At 43.5% G+C, this 18,102-nt stretch overlaps 1 protein-coding gene and 1 pseudogene across 2 annotated transcripts in view; both read right to left on the reverse strand.

Annotated features, from left to right (window-relative positions):
• LOC113607934 (ribonuclease 7) overlaps positions 1-18,102 on the reverse strand; it is a 29,579-nt gene that overhangs the window by 6,315 nt on the left and 5,162 nt on the right. The window contains exon 3 of one of the 2 annotated variants that reach the window (XR_003428146.1): positions 16,383-16,478. The exons of the other annotated variant lie outside the window; for it this stretch is intronic. The gene's annotated coding sequence lies outside the window, so the exon portion shown is untranslated. Of the gene's footprint in view, positions 1-16,382; positions 16,479-18,102 lie in introns of those variants that run through there. 2 annotated transcript variants of the gene reach the window in all.
• LOC113607932 (ribonuclease 8-like) lies at positions 7,662-15,108 on the reverse strand (annotated as a pseudogene).

Genomic DNA, 18,102 nt, shown 5'->3' on the forward strand with positions numbered 1-18,102 from the left:
TAGTTTTGGTTTCATTTTATTGCTAATATTCCTTTAAACATTTATATTTAACTTGTCTGCTCTGAAGCGGGTGTCGCCAAAGCCCACACCACCACCATCTTGCCTTCACTAGTGCATTAGTTTCCATACTGGTCTACACGCTCCACTCTCCCCACCTGAGAAGGCGTTCCCTGCACCCTCACTAGAGTGATCTTCTGAAAACCTCAATCAGATCACATCAACCCTTTCTAACGGCCTCCCATTTGCATCATGACTCCTTTTCTCCTATCTCTCCAGCCTCATCTCTTACCATGACCCTGTTGTGGGAAGCCACTAGTGATCCTCCACCCGTGGTGGCCTTCCAGTTCTTCACACAGGCCTTGCTTATTCCTAATTTGCGGCCTTCTTACTCTCTTTTCCTTCTGTTTGGAGGCTTCTTTTCACAATTCTAAGGGCTGGCTCTCATCCTTCAGGTCCTAACTGAAGTTTTACATTCTCAAATGTCTTCCCTGACCTAAAGTGGACTAAACTGGTCTCTCACCTGTTGTCCCTCCCCATAACGTATGTTTTTGTTTTGTTTTCCTCACAGCATTTATCTCTATTTGATTATGTATTCATTTCTTTGGATATTTCTTGTCTCTCGTAATAGGCCCACCTCTGCCACCACATATCATTTGAAAACAAGCTTCGTGAAGTCAAGGACCTTGTCTGTTTTGTCCCTGCTGTATTCTAGATAGTGTCTGACAAGTTTCCAAAAGATGTCACCAATCCAGGTGAAGACTGTAAGGGAAGCAGAAATCCCTATATAATAAGAATTGTGGTGGGAACAGGTGAGAGATAGAAACCAGGAACAAGTGGAGAGGCCAAGGCATGGAGTCTGCTGCATAGCTTTCCTTTCTTCCTGGCCGTAGCTCTCACAAGTTCTTTGTCTGTTGGTTGATATTTGCAAGTGGAAAATGCACAGCACAGAATTAAAAAGAAATGTGGGGTGCAGCCCTTATGGAAAACAGTATGGAGGTTCTTCAAAAAATTCAAACTATTCAAACTGCCATATGATCTAGCAATTCCACTTTTGGGTATTTGTCCAAAGAAAATGAAAACACTAACTTGAGGAATTCCCTGGCGGTCCAGTGGTTGGGACGTCTTGCTTTCACTGCCAAGGGCCCAGGTTCAATCCCTGGTCAGGGAACTAGGATTCCCACAAGCTGCTCAGTGTGGCCAAAAAAATTAAAAAAAAGAAACGAAAACACTAACTTGAAAAGATATGTGCACCTCCATGTTCATTGCAGCATTATTTATAATAGGCACGATATGGAATCAGCCCAAGTGTCCACTGATAGATGAATGGACAAAGAAAATATGGTATGTATATACAATGGAATATTATTCAACTGTAAAAAAAGAATTAAATCTTGCTGTTTGCAACAGTTTGGATGGACCTGGAGGGCATTAAGTCTAGGGAAAATAAGTCAGAGAAAGACAAATACTATGTGATCTCACTTACGTGTGAAATTAAAAAAAGAAAGCTCATAGATACAGGGAACAGATTGCTGGTTGCCTTGCCAGAGCCATGGGTGGGGGGGGGGTTGTGAAATGGGTGAAAGGGATCAAAAGATACAAACTTCCACGTATAAAATAAGTCATGAGATGCAATGTACAGCATGGTGACGATAATTAATAATACCGTACCGCATATTTGAAAGTTGCCAAGAGATTAGATCTTAAAAGTTCTCATCGCAAGAAAAAATGTTTTTGTAACTGGGTATGGTGACGGATGTTAAGCAGACTTATTGCGGTGATCATTTTGCAGTATATACAAATATTGAATCATTATGTTGTATACCTGAAACTGGTATAATGTTATATGTCAATTATACTTTAATTAAAAGAAAAAAAAAGCACATGTGGAATGTCTCCTGGGTCAGATGTAGGTTCACTGGGCTAGATGAGTCTGGAGGAAGCATTGGTTTGGAGATGGAATTCTGGAAAAGTCCAAATTCACTTATGGACTTTATTGGTGTACAAAACCAGGGATTCTTTTACATAGTTGTAATCCATTTGAAAATACGGTTTTTTTTGTTTTGTTTTGTTTGTTTTGTTTTTTTGGCCACGAGCAATGCAGGATCTTAATTCCCTGACCAGGCATTGAACCCGTGCCCCCTGCAGTGGTAGGGCGGAGTCTTAACCACTTAACCATTCTTAACCATTGCCAGGGAAGTTCCCTGGAAATACAGTTTTATGTTCTCTTTTCTTCATGTAGCATTGCCCACACACATTTCCATGCATCAGTGTAGTTTCTGTGTATTTGTCTTCAGTTAAAGTGATGACTTGACACTTCAGTTAAAGCACTGTAAGTAGTTGCCCCATCATTTTTTTAGTCACTCTCAATTTTGGGGAATTTGTATTATTTCTAAGCTTTTTTTTGGTTACAAAAAGAAAAGTATAAACGGGTTGCACAAGTTTACTCCTCCTCACTTTGAGTTAGTTCCATTTAGCCTATTTTACTAGGTAGAATGATTGGATCAAACATTAGAGGCCATTTTATAGCTTGTGCTGTTGTCTGATGAGGCAATTTTGGAGGGCAAGGGGCATGAAACACTCTTGAAAATATTTAAAAAGTTGAGTGTGTTGAGGAATTGGATTTATTCTGAATGGCTTAAAGTGATAGGTCATCAGTGAATTGCTGTAGTGATGGAGATATAGATTAGGTTCTCTATAGGAGAATTTTTAATATTTAGAGCTGCCAGAAAATGGCACAGGCTGTCTCCATAGGTAGTAAATTCCCCCTCTCTGGAAATTTTAAAGCATAATAAGAGAGTTTTAAAATAAATTGTTTTATAAACTTTCCAGAGTTGTGATTTGTATATTTTCCTAGCCCCATTCCTTTGCTCTGAAAACAAATTGTGTTCCATGAACATTTATTAAGATCTAAATGTGCCAGGTATATCCAGTGGCAGCTGAAGCTCTCATTGGCAGACTCCAGGTGAGCCTCCAGGGGCCGGCAACCTGGGAAGTACAAGAGCATGAAGTCATACCTCCATCCCCACTCCCAACCCCCCAGTCTTCAGAACTGCTAAGCAGATGGGTGCAAATTTGTCTCCAGTTCCTTGACGTCTCATTTTCTGTGCTCATTTTCTACTTCCACATCTCTGCCCATATTCCACCTATTTTTAAGACATTAGTTACAAAACTTTCAGTACACTATGCAATGCATCCAAATGCTCCCAAGTGCACCAGTACCTAAGTGATTGATTCCAAGTAATTGTTACATTATCTTGTTTTTTATTTCTGCCAAAAGATATTTGTACTTCAAATGAGGAGTTTTGGCCCCCAAAGAATCTGTAATTGGTGGAATATAGCACTCCTAATTCCACTGACATAACTTCTCCCCACCATGAGCACGTGTGTTTACACACACACACACACACACACACACTTCCAGGCAAGCAGCCTGATTTATTGAAGGAACCAGTTGCTTAACAATCTGTTGTTTTTTTGTTTTTGTTTTTTTAAAGCCACCTTACTTGGAAATATGTAGTCTCAAAACTCCAATTTTGGCCAGGGAGGAAAAGTCCCTATTGAGGATGGAGACTCAATGATAAAGTCTCTGAATTTTACTTTTTCTTAGAGTATATTTAGCTGAACTCCTCTGCAACAACCACACCGGCCACAGGGGAGCCCTGCTCCCGTCTCTCAGTTCTTCCACAATGCAGTGGGAGACCCTCTTCAAGTCAGCACAATGATCCACCTGGAGGCGGCACAGTGCAGAGAAAGGGGGGCGCTGGGGAGAGATAGTTCCGGGTTCAGTTCCAGTGCCACCACTGCCAGCTCTGTGCCCGAGCCTGGCTTCAGTTATTGCATCATCAGAGGCCACTCTCTTTTCTGAAGGCTCAGTAAAACCAGCAAACATGGGAACACCAGGAAATACAATCAATGAAACTACTCTGCACTGTGTAGATGAAAACAGTCCAGAAAATGGACTGGTCTCGCAGTGTCAATGCGAATTTTTAAAATGTTCTTTTGTGCCCAGGAAAGAACGTTTAGGGGGCTACTTTGGCTTTTTCAAATGTATGTTCCCTATGTTAAAGATGCAAATCAGAAGCTCAGTTCTTCTTTAAGCTTTTATGTTTAACTTACAAACAAGTATATTTTAATAATCACTTTAAATGGTTGTATTTGATGACTATTTGGTACCATTTATAAATGTAGTTTAAAATACTCCTTTGAACATTTAAAAATATACTTTATAAGTTTAACATATTCCATGTCCTTACAAAGTAATTCAGTTATCTGTGCTAACCAACTACACATTCCTGAATACCTAAAAAAATTCTTAGAAATCTAAAAATTTATGAATATGGTGATTAAATTCCTGTTTTCTTAAATGTTCCAAAACTAATTTTAAAGGAAAATTCTATTTCAAACCACACATCTAAACTAATTAAACGTTTAAAAGTAGAATGGCGGACTTCCCTGGTGGTGCAGTGGTTAAGAATCCATCTGCCAATGCAGGGGACATGGGTTGGAGCCCTGGTCAGGGAAGACTCCACATGCCGCGGAGCAACTAAGCCCGTGCGCCACAACTACTGAGCCCACGTGCTACAACTACTGAAGCCCTTGAGCCTAGAGCCCGTGCTCCGCAACAAGAGAAGCCACCGCAATGAAAAGCCCGCACACCGCAACGAAGAGTAGCCCCCGCTCGCCACAACTAGAGAAAGCGTGGGCACAGCAATGAAGACCCAACACAACCATAAATAAATAAATGTATTAAAAAAGTTAAAAAAATTAGAATGGCAAGACTAATTTCTTACTGTAACAGGCTAAATTCTCTTAAACACTGCAAATACCTAAAATACCAAGTATGCACAAAGTCCTTAATACAGACACATTAATGCCATGTATTTGATTCACGTAAATATTTTTATCCTTAATTTAAAAATTTCTGGATATTAAAACAAACTTACCCACTAGGTAATAATTATGTCATCTTAAATATCTGGGAAGTTCCTTCCTGAGTGACTTTTTTGCAAACACATTCTCAGTGGCTCAGAGAGTATAACCAGCAGAGATTTAGTCCCCAGGCTTTTGGGTAGCTCTTCTCAGGCCCCAACTTCCCCACTGGGCCCTGTTTTATGGGTGCTGTGTCATCAGTCTCTGAATGGGCCAGTTTCATAGTCCATGGCCCCGAGATTCAAGTTACACTCCATCTAATTCTTCAGCCTACACACGGAAGTCAGAAACTCCTACCCAGGCTGCTACACCATTTGTTAGGATATAATTAATCTATTTAAGGATCCATTCTATTCTGGATTCTTTCCACACTCTTGCCAGCTTCTGGAGCCACAACTCTTACAGATATTGAGTGGTTTAATTTCTCCTGGTGTTGCCTGACCCTGGTTACAGACCTAACGTTATGTCAGAGACATGTATCAGGAACATTAACATTTAACAGGGAACAAGGTTAGGATGAATGAAACCCTGGGAGAGGTGGGAGAAAAATGTTACAGAATCCATTTGATTCATTATCCTCTTCTGTTATTGTCTGATAGTGTTTTAAAGGTATTATTTTTTCCTGCCTCCTAAGCTAGACAGTAAATCCTTCATTGCAACCACCTAGGTGTCTTTGCTTAGCTTCAATTCACAGCCCCCTCCAAAATCATAACGTGTGTTGGACCCATGTTAGGAACCCAGTGATATATGGAAAAAAGAAAATCCAAGAACTCTTGTGCCCTCCTAAGGTAGTATCTGGGATAGATGGGGAATTACTGGAAAAGTAAGCAAACAAAAAAGAATGAGTAGACACAGGTGTCTCTTAGATTAGGATCTTGAATGCTTGGCTCTGATGTTTCCCCTAACTGAGAGATGGCAGGAGGAGGGGCAAGACTGAGAGATGGCAAGACTGAGAGATGGCAGGAGGAGGGGCAAGTTTGGCAGCCAGGCAGATTTGAGCCCAGTTCTGAGTGTTTTTGTTAAGACGTCTGCAGGATGCGGAGGCAGCTAATAACAGTAGGGAGATGGATATACGTGCCTGGAACTTGGGAGACTGGCGCTGGGGAGGTGCTTTTGGGAGCAGGTAAGTGGCACTTGAAGCCACGGAACTTTATCAAGTCACTCAAGAGAGTACAGTGTGGGAAGAAAAGAGAGCTAAGAATAGGACCCTGAGAAACACCATCATTTAAGGTGCAGACAGAGAAAGTGGAGCCTGCCCACGACACTGGGGCGAAGCCAGAGGAGTAGAAGAATGTTGTTTTCCTCTCATTTTCAGTACGTCTTCCTTGGTCAGAAGCACAGGGTGGGCACAATAGTGATAGTGATGGGCAGAGTGTGGTATGGCAGGGCCGCCTAGATGCTGTTGGGGAAGCTATATTTGGGATAGGATAGTGTGGGTGTGGTAGGTAGCTAGGAGCTCTGCCTTAGATCTCTTTCTAGAAAGCAGGGAAGCGGGCTGGGAGTCAGAATTTTTGGATTCTCTGCTTTTCCTGCCATTTCCCGTTTCACCAATCATCTTTTCTTATTCTGAGCCCTAGTCTGTGTAGGAAAATCTCTTTCTAAATATGGGAAGGGAAGTGTATGGGGGAGGCAGAGTCAGAAGAGGGAAGGACAGTGGTTGCCTTATGGTTGAGTGTGTGTACTTGTATACGTGCGTTTGTATTGTGTACACACGTGCACGTATGTGTGTATGTATGTCTTATGTCGGTGTTTAATTTATATGTGTACATGCATATATTTTTCGCTGTGTATCTATCATGATAAGTATAGAAATTGAGAGAAAGCACTGAGAAACTTTTATGCCAATCTGATACGCTGATTTTATGTTAATTGAATCTAATAATAAAAAATTTGGCCTTGTGTTTTCTATATCTGTATGTTCTGTTTCATTTTTCCAGCAATTCATTTTATTGTATTTTATGAAAGTGCTGGTCTATGACAGATTGCATATAAAACTGCTCCTTCACCACAGTTAGTTGGAGAAGCACCAGATCAGGATTTTTAGAAGGTCCTGATTCTGAAATTTCCAAGGGGGGGAAATTCACTTCAGAAGTCTGAGGTTTCTGCTCTGGGTCATACCAATGAGGCATGAGGTCAGGTCTTGAGCGTAAACAAGGGGGTCCAGCCTCAGGTCTGACTGGCATCCCGGGGCTCCGTCTGCCCTTCCTTGCCTTCCTCCCCTTCATATGACATGGGACCACCAGGCAATTTTCAAAGGGGTGGAAGGCAGAGCCCAGGCTGCTCCTCCAAGCCCAAGCCTGCTCAGGGAGCTGCCCTCCCTTCTGCCTGCAGGGCATGTGATACTGAAGCTTCACAGAGATAAGGAGGGGTTTCCAAACCTCCATACTTTCACTTGGATAGTAATACACATACTCAATCAGGAAAAGCAGGGTCTTTTATTGCAACAAAATCAGACACATTCCTTTGCCCCGCACAGGGAACCCGGCACAGATTCTCCGGCCCTCCTTCCTTAGGTAATCTCTGCCTCCCACGATGGGGTTCCCTCTGAACTGTCCAACCACAGCTCTTCTAAGGTCCTGACGGTATTCTTCTTCTTTAAGATGGTCTCCAGGGCTTCCCTGGTGGCGCAGTGGTTGAGAGTCCGCCTGCCGATGCAGGGGACACGGGTTCGTGCCCCGGTCCGGGAAGATCCCTCATGCCGTGGAGCGGCTGGGCCCGTGAGCCATGGCCGCTGACAGGCCTGCGCGTCCGGAGCCTGTGCTCCGCAACGGGAGAGGCCACAACAGTGAGAGGCCTGCGTACCACAAAAAAAAAAAAAAAAAAAAAAAGGTGGTCTCCAAAACTGCATATGCCGTAAGTCCCACAAAACCTGGATCCACCTCTGCTAAGAGCCTTAGTGCTTGAAGGGCCGCATGGTATCCACACTCAGAAAGCAATGTAAGCAACAGTGAAGGGCTAAGGAGAATCACCTCTCTTCCCTCACCATTTGGAGCATCCACAAAACCCCGTAAGGAATTAAGAGTATGTGGAGTTGGCTGCGTGGGAGAGAAGTGGTATTTGCAAAAAGGGTAAGGATTAGTGAAGAACTCAAGGGAGGAAATGCAGCTGTAGCATCGGAGTCTGCAGAGCTTGGGGTAGGGGAACACCTGGCCTTAGACAACATTATCCAAAAGCACAGGACCAGCTGGTACCTTAGGCCGTCCTTCTGTTGTGGAGGATCACAGGCCATGATGAAGAATGCATCCAGTTGCTTCTCCTTGTACCTGCAGTCTGAGCACCTCCCTGAGATGAGCTTATACGTGGTCAGGCATACAGGCTTCTGGCTCTGGTGGCAGTTTTTACAGCCGTTCTTGCAGGTTATATGACGGGAGTCTCCATGCTGGAGAAGGATTCATGCAGGAAGGTGTTGAGGCCTTTGCAGCTTTTGGAGTACTTGCTGATGTTGCCATCGCAGCATTGCATCCCTGAGGCCTGGGCTGCACGTGCTGAGTTTCAAACCACTGGGCTGAGGTCATGTTTCTGGGCTTGGCACCGACTGGGTCCTTGGCCATCCACAGCCCCAGCAGCAAGAGCATCCGAGGGCAGAATCCTGCTCTGGCTGGTGCCATCTCTCCCAAGGGGCACAGTGGCACAGGAGAAGTGGGAGGTATGTGACTGGGTCACCATGGGTGGTGCCCTGCTAGCCCTTCTAAGAATCTCATACTGTAAGTCAATTATTTCAGGGCTCCTATAGCCTCAGATATTTAAGAACACTACTGGCTGTTTATTGTTCAGTCCCAGCAGATAATGTACATTTTTATGCCCCCAATAAACACTTATACTGTTTTTCCCTCATAAGAGTTTTATGAGGTATGATTTCTTTCTTTCTTTCTTTTCTTTTTCTTGTTTTTAAATATATGAGCAAACTGAGACTCAGAAAAGTTAAGAAAATTGCCCATCATCACACAGTTAGGGAGTGTCAAACACAGGATCTGAATCAATGCTTCTTGGCTTCCAAAACCCCTGTTCTTTCCACACTCCCATGTTTCTTGTTTGAAACTCTGAGAAGTCAGACCACAAAAGGAAACTAATCTTGGAAGAAAAGTAGGCCAAGCGTCCGTACCTCACTCTCCCAGGCTAGCTCAGTCATTCCTGAAAGTCAGTATTAAGATTGTGGAGTCAGGCTAATTCCTCTCTGTTCTGTGGTCCAATTTCTCTCTGAAGCTAGAAAAAGTCACTCTCACTTCTCTAGCCAGCAAAGCGGTATGGTGAGTTGGGTTCTTTCTGTGGCTGACATATTGCTCTATTGGAGAAAGTCTTGGAATGATAAAGAATCAGAGCAGAAGAGTTTTTCAAGATCAATCAACTCTATTTTACAGATGAAAGGGCTGGAGGGCCTGAAAGAGCAACTGCCCTTCCAAAGGCCACCAGTTGAGTGGCAGAGCTGGGGCCAGAGCTTCTTGACTTTCAGCCCATCCCTTTGGTCTAGTGCCAGGCTGAAAAGGGAAGGAGGAAGTGTTTCCCGTAGAAACAGAGCGCAGTGAGTGTGTCTGTTTGTGGTTTAAATGAAACATGAACATTGCCTTCGGTAATTCTCTTCTAATCCTTCTGATGACATTTAGAAGAAGGTCTCCTATTAGAGCAAGAAGGTAAGCCTTTGTTTCTCCCCACTTTTCAGTACAGACAACAGACCCCAGGCTGAGTCTTCAGCTGAAAGCAATATCTGGATAGAATTTTTAAAAATTGGATGGCATTAATTATATTTATTTTTACTTCTATTTATTAAGTGACCCTAGTATTCTTTGAAATATGATGTTACACAGTTTCATTTTCAAAGAACTATTTGAACTAAATGCATACATACATATTTAGTAAATTATTATACTGGCAGTATTGCAGCAATTATCAAGGGCGGAAGCAAATGACTCAAGTGAGGGATCTTGCTTTGGCTATAGCCCCTCAGGTTTTTGCTGGTGTGTTGAGCCCTACCCAGCATCTTGACCTCCATGTGACTTCACTGCCTTTGAGATAAAATGCTCTGCAAAGTGACAAAAATCACTTAGGATCCTATGATCTGCATTGCCAGATGGGAAACTTCTGAGATGTTTGCCTTTCTGTCTCCAAGGTGGAGCCAGGTTCAACCACAGAGCTCACCATTTTCATAGTGGGGAATCCCTTCCTGCACTCCTCCCCACAAAGCTAACAAAACATTGATTTTTCAACCCAGGAGAACATTATCCAGCAAGCAGTTGACTTGGGCCTCAGAGAGCAAATATATATATTTATTTATTCAGGAAGTCATTTCTCTTTTGCAGGCCCTCAGCTGAGTCTTTCCCATTGGGATGGAAGGATTACCATGTGATTATTCATTTACAGTTGCAGACCCAAGCCTCTGGGCTTTTGTGCACGAGGGTAGGGATGGCAGCAGGAACCAAGGGTTGGCACGAACATTTTGTGCCGACCAAGATGACTGACCACAGACTTTGCAAGCTCTGAATCCAGTTAAGTTGCAAACATGCTTTTCCTCAAGTAGGTGCTGACCCTGCAGCTGGCCAGCCCCACTCAGGGAGGCCTGAAGAAGGGGTTCCTTTGATTGTGTATTTGATCCTAGTTATTCATCACATGTCTTCCCAACTGCTACAGTCTCAGGGCTGTTTTATCCATTAAGTACTAGAGGCCCAGTGACTAGGGTCTGGGAGGTTTTCAAAGGCCTACAATATTTGAGACTAGGAAAAAAAAATATTGGCTCCAATATAGGAAAAGTCAACTATAAAATCAAATTTAAAATATTTACTTACGTGCTACCACAGTCACGTGGTGGGAGCAGGTAAGTTGATTTCACTTATTTTGGAATTTGGCACCCATAAGAAGTTTATTACGTTGGAAAACAATCTTAGGTTAGATTTTTTTTCTCCTTTTATGGGAATTCTCAATACCACAATTGCAGAAGGAGCAGTGCCAATCCCAAATTACTTGGAGTCAAACAATTTCAGAAGTAAAACTTTAAAAATCATTTCAGGTACACATCTGCAAGAATGATATTGAATGAGGAGCATACATTTTATATATTCAATATGGCGTGATAAAATGTTAAAATGCCTAGTGTGGTGTGGGGGTATTAAACATAGCCCTTGACATTCTAGGGCCAGTTGCCTTGAGTGTACCACTTACTGCTCTCCTAAAGTCAGCCAGGAGAATACACGCCACCCTACTTTAGGGTCAGGTCAGCACAGGGCTGTACCACAGCTGCAGGAAGAAAGGAATACTGCTAACCACCATTTAGTGAACATGTAATATGCGCTTGGCACGGTGCTAGGTACTTGGTTACGGATATTAGCTTTCATTTAAAAAGTGCCTTCCGTGTGCCAAGGCCTTGTGCTTTATGTGTAATGCTATATGCAAAACAATATTGTGTGTTCCATGTTATTATCTCCATTTATAGAAAAGGAAACTGAAGCTTGGAGAGGCTAAGGTCACAGATGTGTTAAGTGACAGGCCCAGGATTGAAAATGAGGGAGGTCTGCCTCCAAATCTATTGTTCTCTTCCTGCCACACTGCTTCCCTGTTTACTGATAGTTACCTTATGGGCTGACAGTCACTCTGTGACTATTCTAATAGACAGGGCTCCTTTTCGTCTCCTGGACAGGTTTTGCTCTCTTCAACTTTACTTCTGTTTTTCTTTCTCTTCCCTAAGGGCTCTCCCTCAACTATTACCATCCTTCAGATCTCCTCTTGGTCCTATGAGCTTGTGCATCACCACCTGCGTGAACCTTCCTGTACAACTCTACCTCTGGTGAACGCTTCCTGAACGTAACCTCCTTCGGCATTAACTCCCGGTACCACTCATTTGGGTGCTCCATCATGTACTACCTTGTTTTGTTATTTGACTCTTAGGTGTGTATCAGGTCTTCCCAACTAGATGGTAAACTCGTGGGAAAGAAATCAGGCCCTTTCTTGCTTCTGTATCTCCATAGTGTCAGGCATATGGATAGCTCAGAGGGATACTCAGTAACTGTGTGTTGAACTGAATCGCCACTCTGGTCCTCTTAGTTTCCTCATCATTTGTAACCCAAAGAGTTTCAGCTGAATAATTTCTAAAAAGCACCCCCCCCACCCGCTTCTAAGACTCTATGAGACAAGATGAAACATCAAAGTGCTAGTAGCCAGACTAGAATGTGAGGAGAGGCCCTTCAGGAAGACCCCAAATGTAGCTCAGAAGAGGGGGAGTAGAGAATACGCAATGATCCTGTAGAGACTAGTTTTTTCAGGATAGCCTAGAGGCATATGGGTGAGGGAGCCAGAAAAGTCTGTCTGGGTTGCTGGCCCGAGGTAGTCTTTGAACTCCAAACGCCACCTCCAATATGGCTGTCAGGCTTCCCCCTGGAGGTGAGAGGTAGCTTCTTCAGGAAGAAGCGGGTTCTGGAAGAGCGGGGCTGGTGTAGGAGGGGCCGGGGCCACTACAAATGACCAGCAGTGGCTAAGGGGAGAACGGGCTGTGCATTTTCTGATCCTCTGCTTGGGTCCTGTGTGAGATTGTCCAGAACTGATTCCTGGCCCCTCAGTAGAGGGCACTGGTGGGATCTTTTCATAGAGGTTGTGTCTGAGGACGGGTTCCACTGTGAGTAACCAGCTGGAAGCTTCGCTGCTCCGCTAGGTTAGTCCTGACAGCCTGTGAGAAGAGCTGTTGCTGACGCCTCTTTCCACTTTCCGTAGGTGCCAAGGCTGAGACGGGCTGGGGTGCAGATACCCTGAAGTGAAATTTACCGGAGAGACAAGCTGAATGAAGGTGTAACTTTAGCTCCAGGAGGCAGGTGGCTGCTAATAGTCTTCTGTTTCTTTGAGCACAGCACAGAAGATTTTCAGCTAGCTTTCTGCCGAACAGCTCACACATCCATGAGGACCACCTAGGGCTAGGACAGCTGACCGGAAGCAGCACTTACTCCTAATGATGGATGCCCAGCCGCCCTGGCATTTGACTAGCTCTGTTGTGAAACACGGTTGCGATGCTAATTCAGAAGGGAGACTGAGACTGTGAATACTCAGCTCCTCGATTACTTTGTGAGTATGTATGAGGATATCCCCAGGAGAGAGGGAAGAGGGAAAAAAAGAGAAAAATGCAAATAGAACGACAGTCCAGGAAACTGGGTAGAGGCAAGCTCTGGCTGGAAAAACCCAGAGGGAAACGAAAAGGACGGGCAGCCTGCAGGGCAGTGTCCTGCTCCGGAGCAGCTCAGGAGGACAGCAGGGCTCCCTTGCCCCACTTCTCTGTACGTCCTCCTTGCTCTCCTTGCTGAGACCTGTGGTCTTGGCAATGAGTCAACAGCCAGGCCAGAGGAGTTGGGCTGGTCTCAGATTGCCAGAAGCTTTCACAGGGAATCTCTCCAAGGAGTCTCCTCCAAGAGGTGTCCCTGACTCTGAAGGCCCATGGCCATGAGATGTCCTGGATCCTGGTTTCTAAACTCCGAGGCTCAGAGCACGATCACAGGAAATCTGGTTGCTGCACTCCTACTGGGAAGCCTCCTTCCGTACCCAGTGGCTGACCCTCTCTCCTACCAGGTCCATTTTTCTTTACTGTGTAGCTCTTTGGGGCCTGCTCAGGGAGACCAGTGCCACCATGATCTTGCTTCAGTGAGTGGAATGCCTCCCTTAGTTCCTGACTATAGGATCTGTCCTCAAGAAGGAGAGGATGTAGTCTTCAGTCCAGCCAGAGTGGAGGCATGTGGCTCCCCTCACATGTGTCTTGTTGCCTTTGACTTATTTCAAGCCTGTGTTCAGTGTCTGGACCTCCCAGGGACGATGAGGACAATGATAAAAGCAGAGCAAACACTTGCTGAGGGGTTTCTAGGTCCCAGTCACTGTTGTAAGTGCTCGATGTCTATTTTCTCATTTTTTAGCATATGAGGAACCTTCCTATTGCCCTGGCTCCATGGCTACCTTATCTTCCTCATTCAGTTCCTAAAGAGAAATACTGATCAGAGGCATAGCCCATAGCGAGCAAGTTAAGGAAAACCTCATTAAGGCCAGTACACTCCTATCCTAGGTTGAACGCAGATATGCACAAGGTACACACGAAGCCACAAGATAAATGTCTTCTATCCCAATTTTACCAAAACTATTTTTTGGGGGAAAGGAAGTAATTTAAAACATTGTTTTTATATAAAATAAGACTTTGATGGAGTATATTGAAAAATTCAAACCAACTACTTTAAAAAAATAATTTTGAATGGTTCTGATTTGAGATAATTTCAAATTTATATATGTTTCAGAAATAGTACACAGAGCTCCCCTATCTACTTCACCCAAATTCCCTAATTATTAACATTTCTGAACTATATGAGACTAAGTTACAGACAAAATGCTCCATTACCCCTTTATACAGAAATGAGTATTTCTTAATTACAAGTAGTCTTGCCTACATAGCTACAGTACAGTCATCAAAACCAGGAGATTAATGTTGATCCATTATTACCACAAATGATGTTTGAAGATAACATATAAAACATCTTTGGGGGAATTCCCTGGTGGTACAGTTGTTAGGACTCGGCACTCTCCCTACCGAGGGCCCGGGTTTGATCCCTGGCTGAGGAACTAAAAATCCCACAAGCCTTGCAGTATGTGGGGGAAAAAAAGCTGTGCATTTGGTTATTTTATAAATATTAGTTAAGCAAAAGAAAGAGGCTTCAGAGAAAGCTCATTCCTGCTGGGCATGACTTTAGGTGCTTAATTCCCCTCGGCCATTACTAGCACTTCAGGGAAAAGTCTGAGAAACATTGCTCTGTGGGCTCTAGTTGACCATGAAGACCCAGTCCTGGATGTGCCAACTTTGAGGGTAAAGAATGTTGATCCTACCTAGAAAAATGGTACAGACGAACCGGTTTGCAGGGCAGAAATAGAGACACAGATGTAGAGAACAAACATATGGACACCAAGCGGGGAAAGTGGTCGGGGGTTAGTGGTGGTAGTGTGATGAATTGGGAGTTTGGGATTGACATATATACACTAACATGTATTAAATGGATAACTAATAAGAACCTGCTGTATAAAAAATTAATAAAATAAAATTCAAAAAAAAAAAAAGAATGATGATACTTACCAAAGATAAAATATTTTGGATGTTTCAGGCCCATCTGGAGGTCCACCAAATGGGATCTCTGCAATGTTTTCACCCTGGCCCCAAAGAGCAGATGGGAAGTGAAGACTTTTGTTCTTGCTGCATGCCCTTATTTATGTCTCCAACAGCCAATGGCATCGTCCGGGGACATGCTTGACTAGTTTACCATCAAGTTCTTGGGTGCTACTTTTTTTTCCATCTCACTGATACAATGTGAGCATTCAGGTGAAGGGGATGTGGTCCACAAGTGAGAGGCAGAAATGTAAACACCTCAGGATCATGGGCACTGAACACTCTTTCTTGAATGAACATGCTTTTGTCTCAATCTGGGAACCTGCGCATTTGCTGATTGATTTGCCAGTCCAGGTATAATGAGTTTGACCTTGGAAAATGTCTGAGATCCATTTGGGACCATTAACTAGAATGACACTTTGGGAACATCACTGGACTGGTTCAAGAAACCTGAATTCTCACTTAAACTAATCATGTGATCTTGGGTCCCCTCGGTCTTATTTTTCTCATTTGCAAAATGCGGAGGGGAGGACTAGATGATCTCTGAGGTCACTGGATACAATCTCTTAAGACCTGATTTTATGAATATCTACTGAAAAAGCCTAAAGCTATGCGGATGTGAAGTTCTGTCTTGTGCTAAATGCCATGGCCCAAGCAGGAATTTGTATTGATTCTCACTAGGTCAGTTTGTTTGTTTATAATGGAAATATAGTTGATTTACAATGTTGTGTTGATTTACAATGTTGTGTTAATTTCAGGTGTACAGTTTATGTTTTAAATGTGTAACTTCAACTAAGTTTCTATGTGAAGAAAGTAACAAGTGTGATGTTTTCCCACTGTAACCAATCTATTGGAAAGCAGTGGACCACCATTGGTGGTAGTCTTGTGTAATGGAAGACAAACTAGGAAATGGAGCTGAATCAGAGGGTGGGAAAAATACAAGTGATCTTCCACAGGGAGGTGAAGGGACAGTAAGCTTACCTAAGGACTAGTTTAAATGACTCAGGAGGGGAAGTTGGAAATGTCACTAGAGCTTTCTCTCCATCAGCTGCTGTGACAGTTGAACCCTTTGGAGAGGAGCTGGTAAGGAGGACACCCTCAAAAGTTAGTGGCCCTAAATCCTCTGCCTTCTTTCCATATCTGTGGATTCATGGAAGGAAGAGATGAGAAAAACCCCCTTAAGTAGTCTTAATACAAATACTCAGTAGCCTTTGTTTCCCCCTCTAATTGAAAGCATTGCCCCTACCCACCCCACTCCAAATTACCTTACCTAGAGAAATTAATACATATTGTCCTTTTTGTCTGACCTTGAACCCTACCTTATATACTCTTGGCTGGGAAGTTCTTTTTGGCAAGAGGAGGCTGAGGAGGAGTTTGGCCTCCTTAGTTTAGGTCCTTTGTTCTTCTGTCATGGAAGTCAGGCCTGCTCCATCCATCACAGGTTTGGCTTCTCAACGTTTGACATCACAGTAATAAATATAAATGATTGCATCTCTCAAACTTTTCCTACACACCAGCCACTGTACTAAGCCCTTTATATATGTTGTCACATTAATCTGCATAATACTCTATGAAGTAGGTGACCTTTGCATAGATGAGGAAATTCCAATCTCTCTAAATCAAGAGGACTTTTCATCATGGTTGTATTTCCATTACGGGTAGACATCTTTCCTTATCTCACCTCTTGTGAACTTCCTACAAGACCTCACTAGCAATGTTTTCTCATGCCCCCATGGCTTCATGGATGCGCCCAAGCTTACTGGCTTTGGAGTCCTGCACAGGAACACATCCTGGTAAGAGCTCTGACTGCTCTTTCTATCTCTCCATGGTAGAATGCGGGGGTGGGGGTGGGCGGGTGGTGTAGGAGGAGGACTTTAAAATGAGGATCTGGAGTCTTCGAAGCCCTTTTGGAGGCCCAGTTGTGCAGGAGCGTAGGAGGAATGTGGTGAAATGGGCCAGGGTTCTCACAGAGAAGTCTCCCTGGACGCTGTTGCTGCGTTGGTCGGTTTTCTGCTGCTGTAGTTCTAAGGTCGTCCCCTAGGGCCAGAGACACTATGAAGAGGGCTGTCTGAATCAATGTGAGCAAAAGGGTTCCAGACTCAAGGGCACTTCCTCTTCCTACACGCTGCCCTTGAGATCAGGACCCTTCTCTCTCTGTTGACTCAGCTGGTCCTCTTCATAGTGTCTATGGGTCATTTTCTTCAGAGTCTGGAGACTTTGGGGAACTCGGGTCATGTAGAAAGGTATCCTACCTAGGCTATCTCAGATAGTCTCACTCCTAGAAAGCTAGTCCACACCAGCTCCAGTTCTTGGGTTACATTCTGTACAGGACTCTGTTTCTGCTCCTTAGATCCAGGTCGAAACAATTCTCTTTAGAGCCATCTACACAAGGCTGGGCAATGCTCCCCTAGACACCCTCCTCCCCCACTCCAAGCTCCCACCCCCAGCAACAGAAATCTCATAACTAATCAGTCTCCTTTTCCCATTTTTCAGCCTTTAAGTAGGAATGTATCAAGACGCAGCCTTGGTAACTGGCGCAAACCTGTTACTCGTTTTGAACCTCAGCTTCAGCCTTTGAAAGGCCGAATAGCCAAATGCTGATTTCAACATAATTCCTGGCATCCCTGAACTTGGCTGTGATCAGGATCATGTGAAGGAATGGGTGACTGTCAAATCTAATCTGTTAAAGCATCTGTATGAAAACAAGGCAGGTCATTTGGGTTCATTGTTAATATCTGAATAATAATCTCTTTCAGGTATTGGTGAGTACTCTGAATGTGACTGGAAGTGAAATTCTCCTTATGAACTTTAAAAATGTTGAAATCCTATCAGTCAGGGGAAATATAAATGCATATTTATTATTTTAAGAAAAATGTTGTAATAATTAATGGTTGTAAAAGCTTATACTACATATAAATTTTATGAAGAATTTTCACATAGTTAAATAGGAGAATTATTTGACAGTTATACAACTAATAGAAGAGCATGGATTAGCTGGATAACTTTAGGAAAAAAACCTTATATACTTTTTGAACCAAAAATATTTACAACAATTTAATAATTAGCACAAC

The sequence above is a fragment of the Aethalodelphis obliquidens genome, unplaced genomic scaffold (genome assembly GCF_003676395.1).
Source record: "Aethalodelphis obliquidens isolate GAN/ISIS:26980383/991018 unplaced genomic scaffold, ASM367639v1 scaffold51, whole genome shotgun sequence".
NCBI classification, from domain to species: Eukaryota; Metazoa; Chordata; class Mammalia; order Artiodactyla; family Delphinidae; genus Aethalodelphis; species Aethalodelphis obliquidens.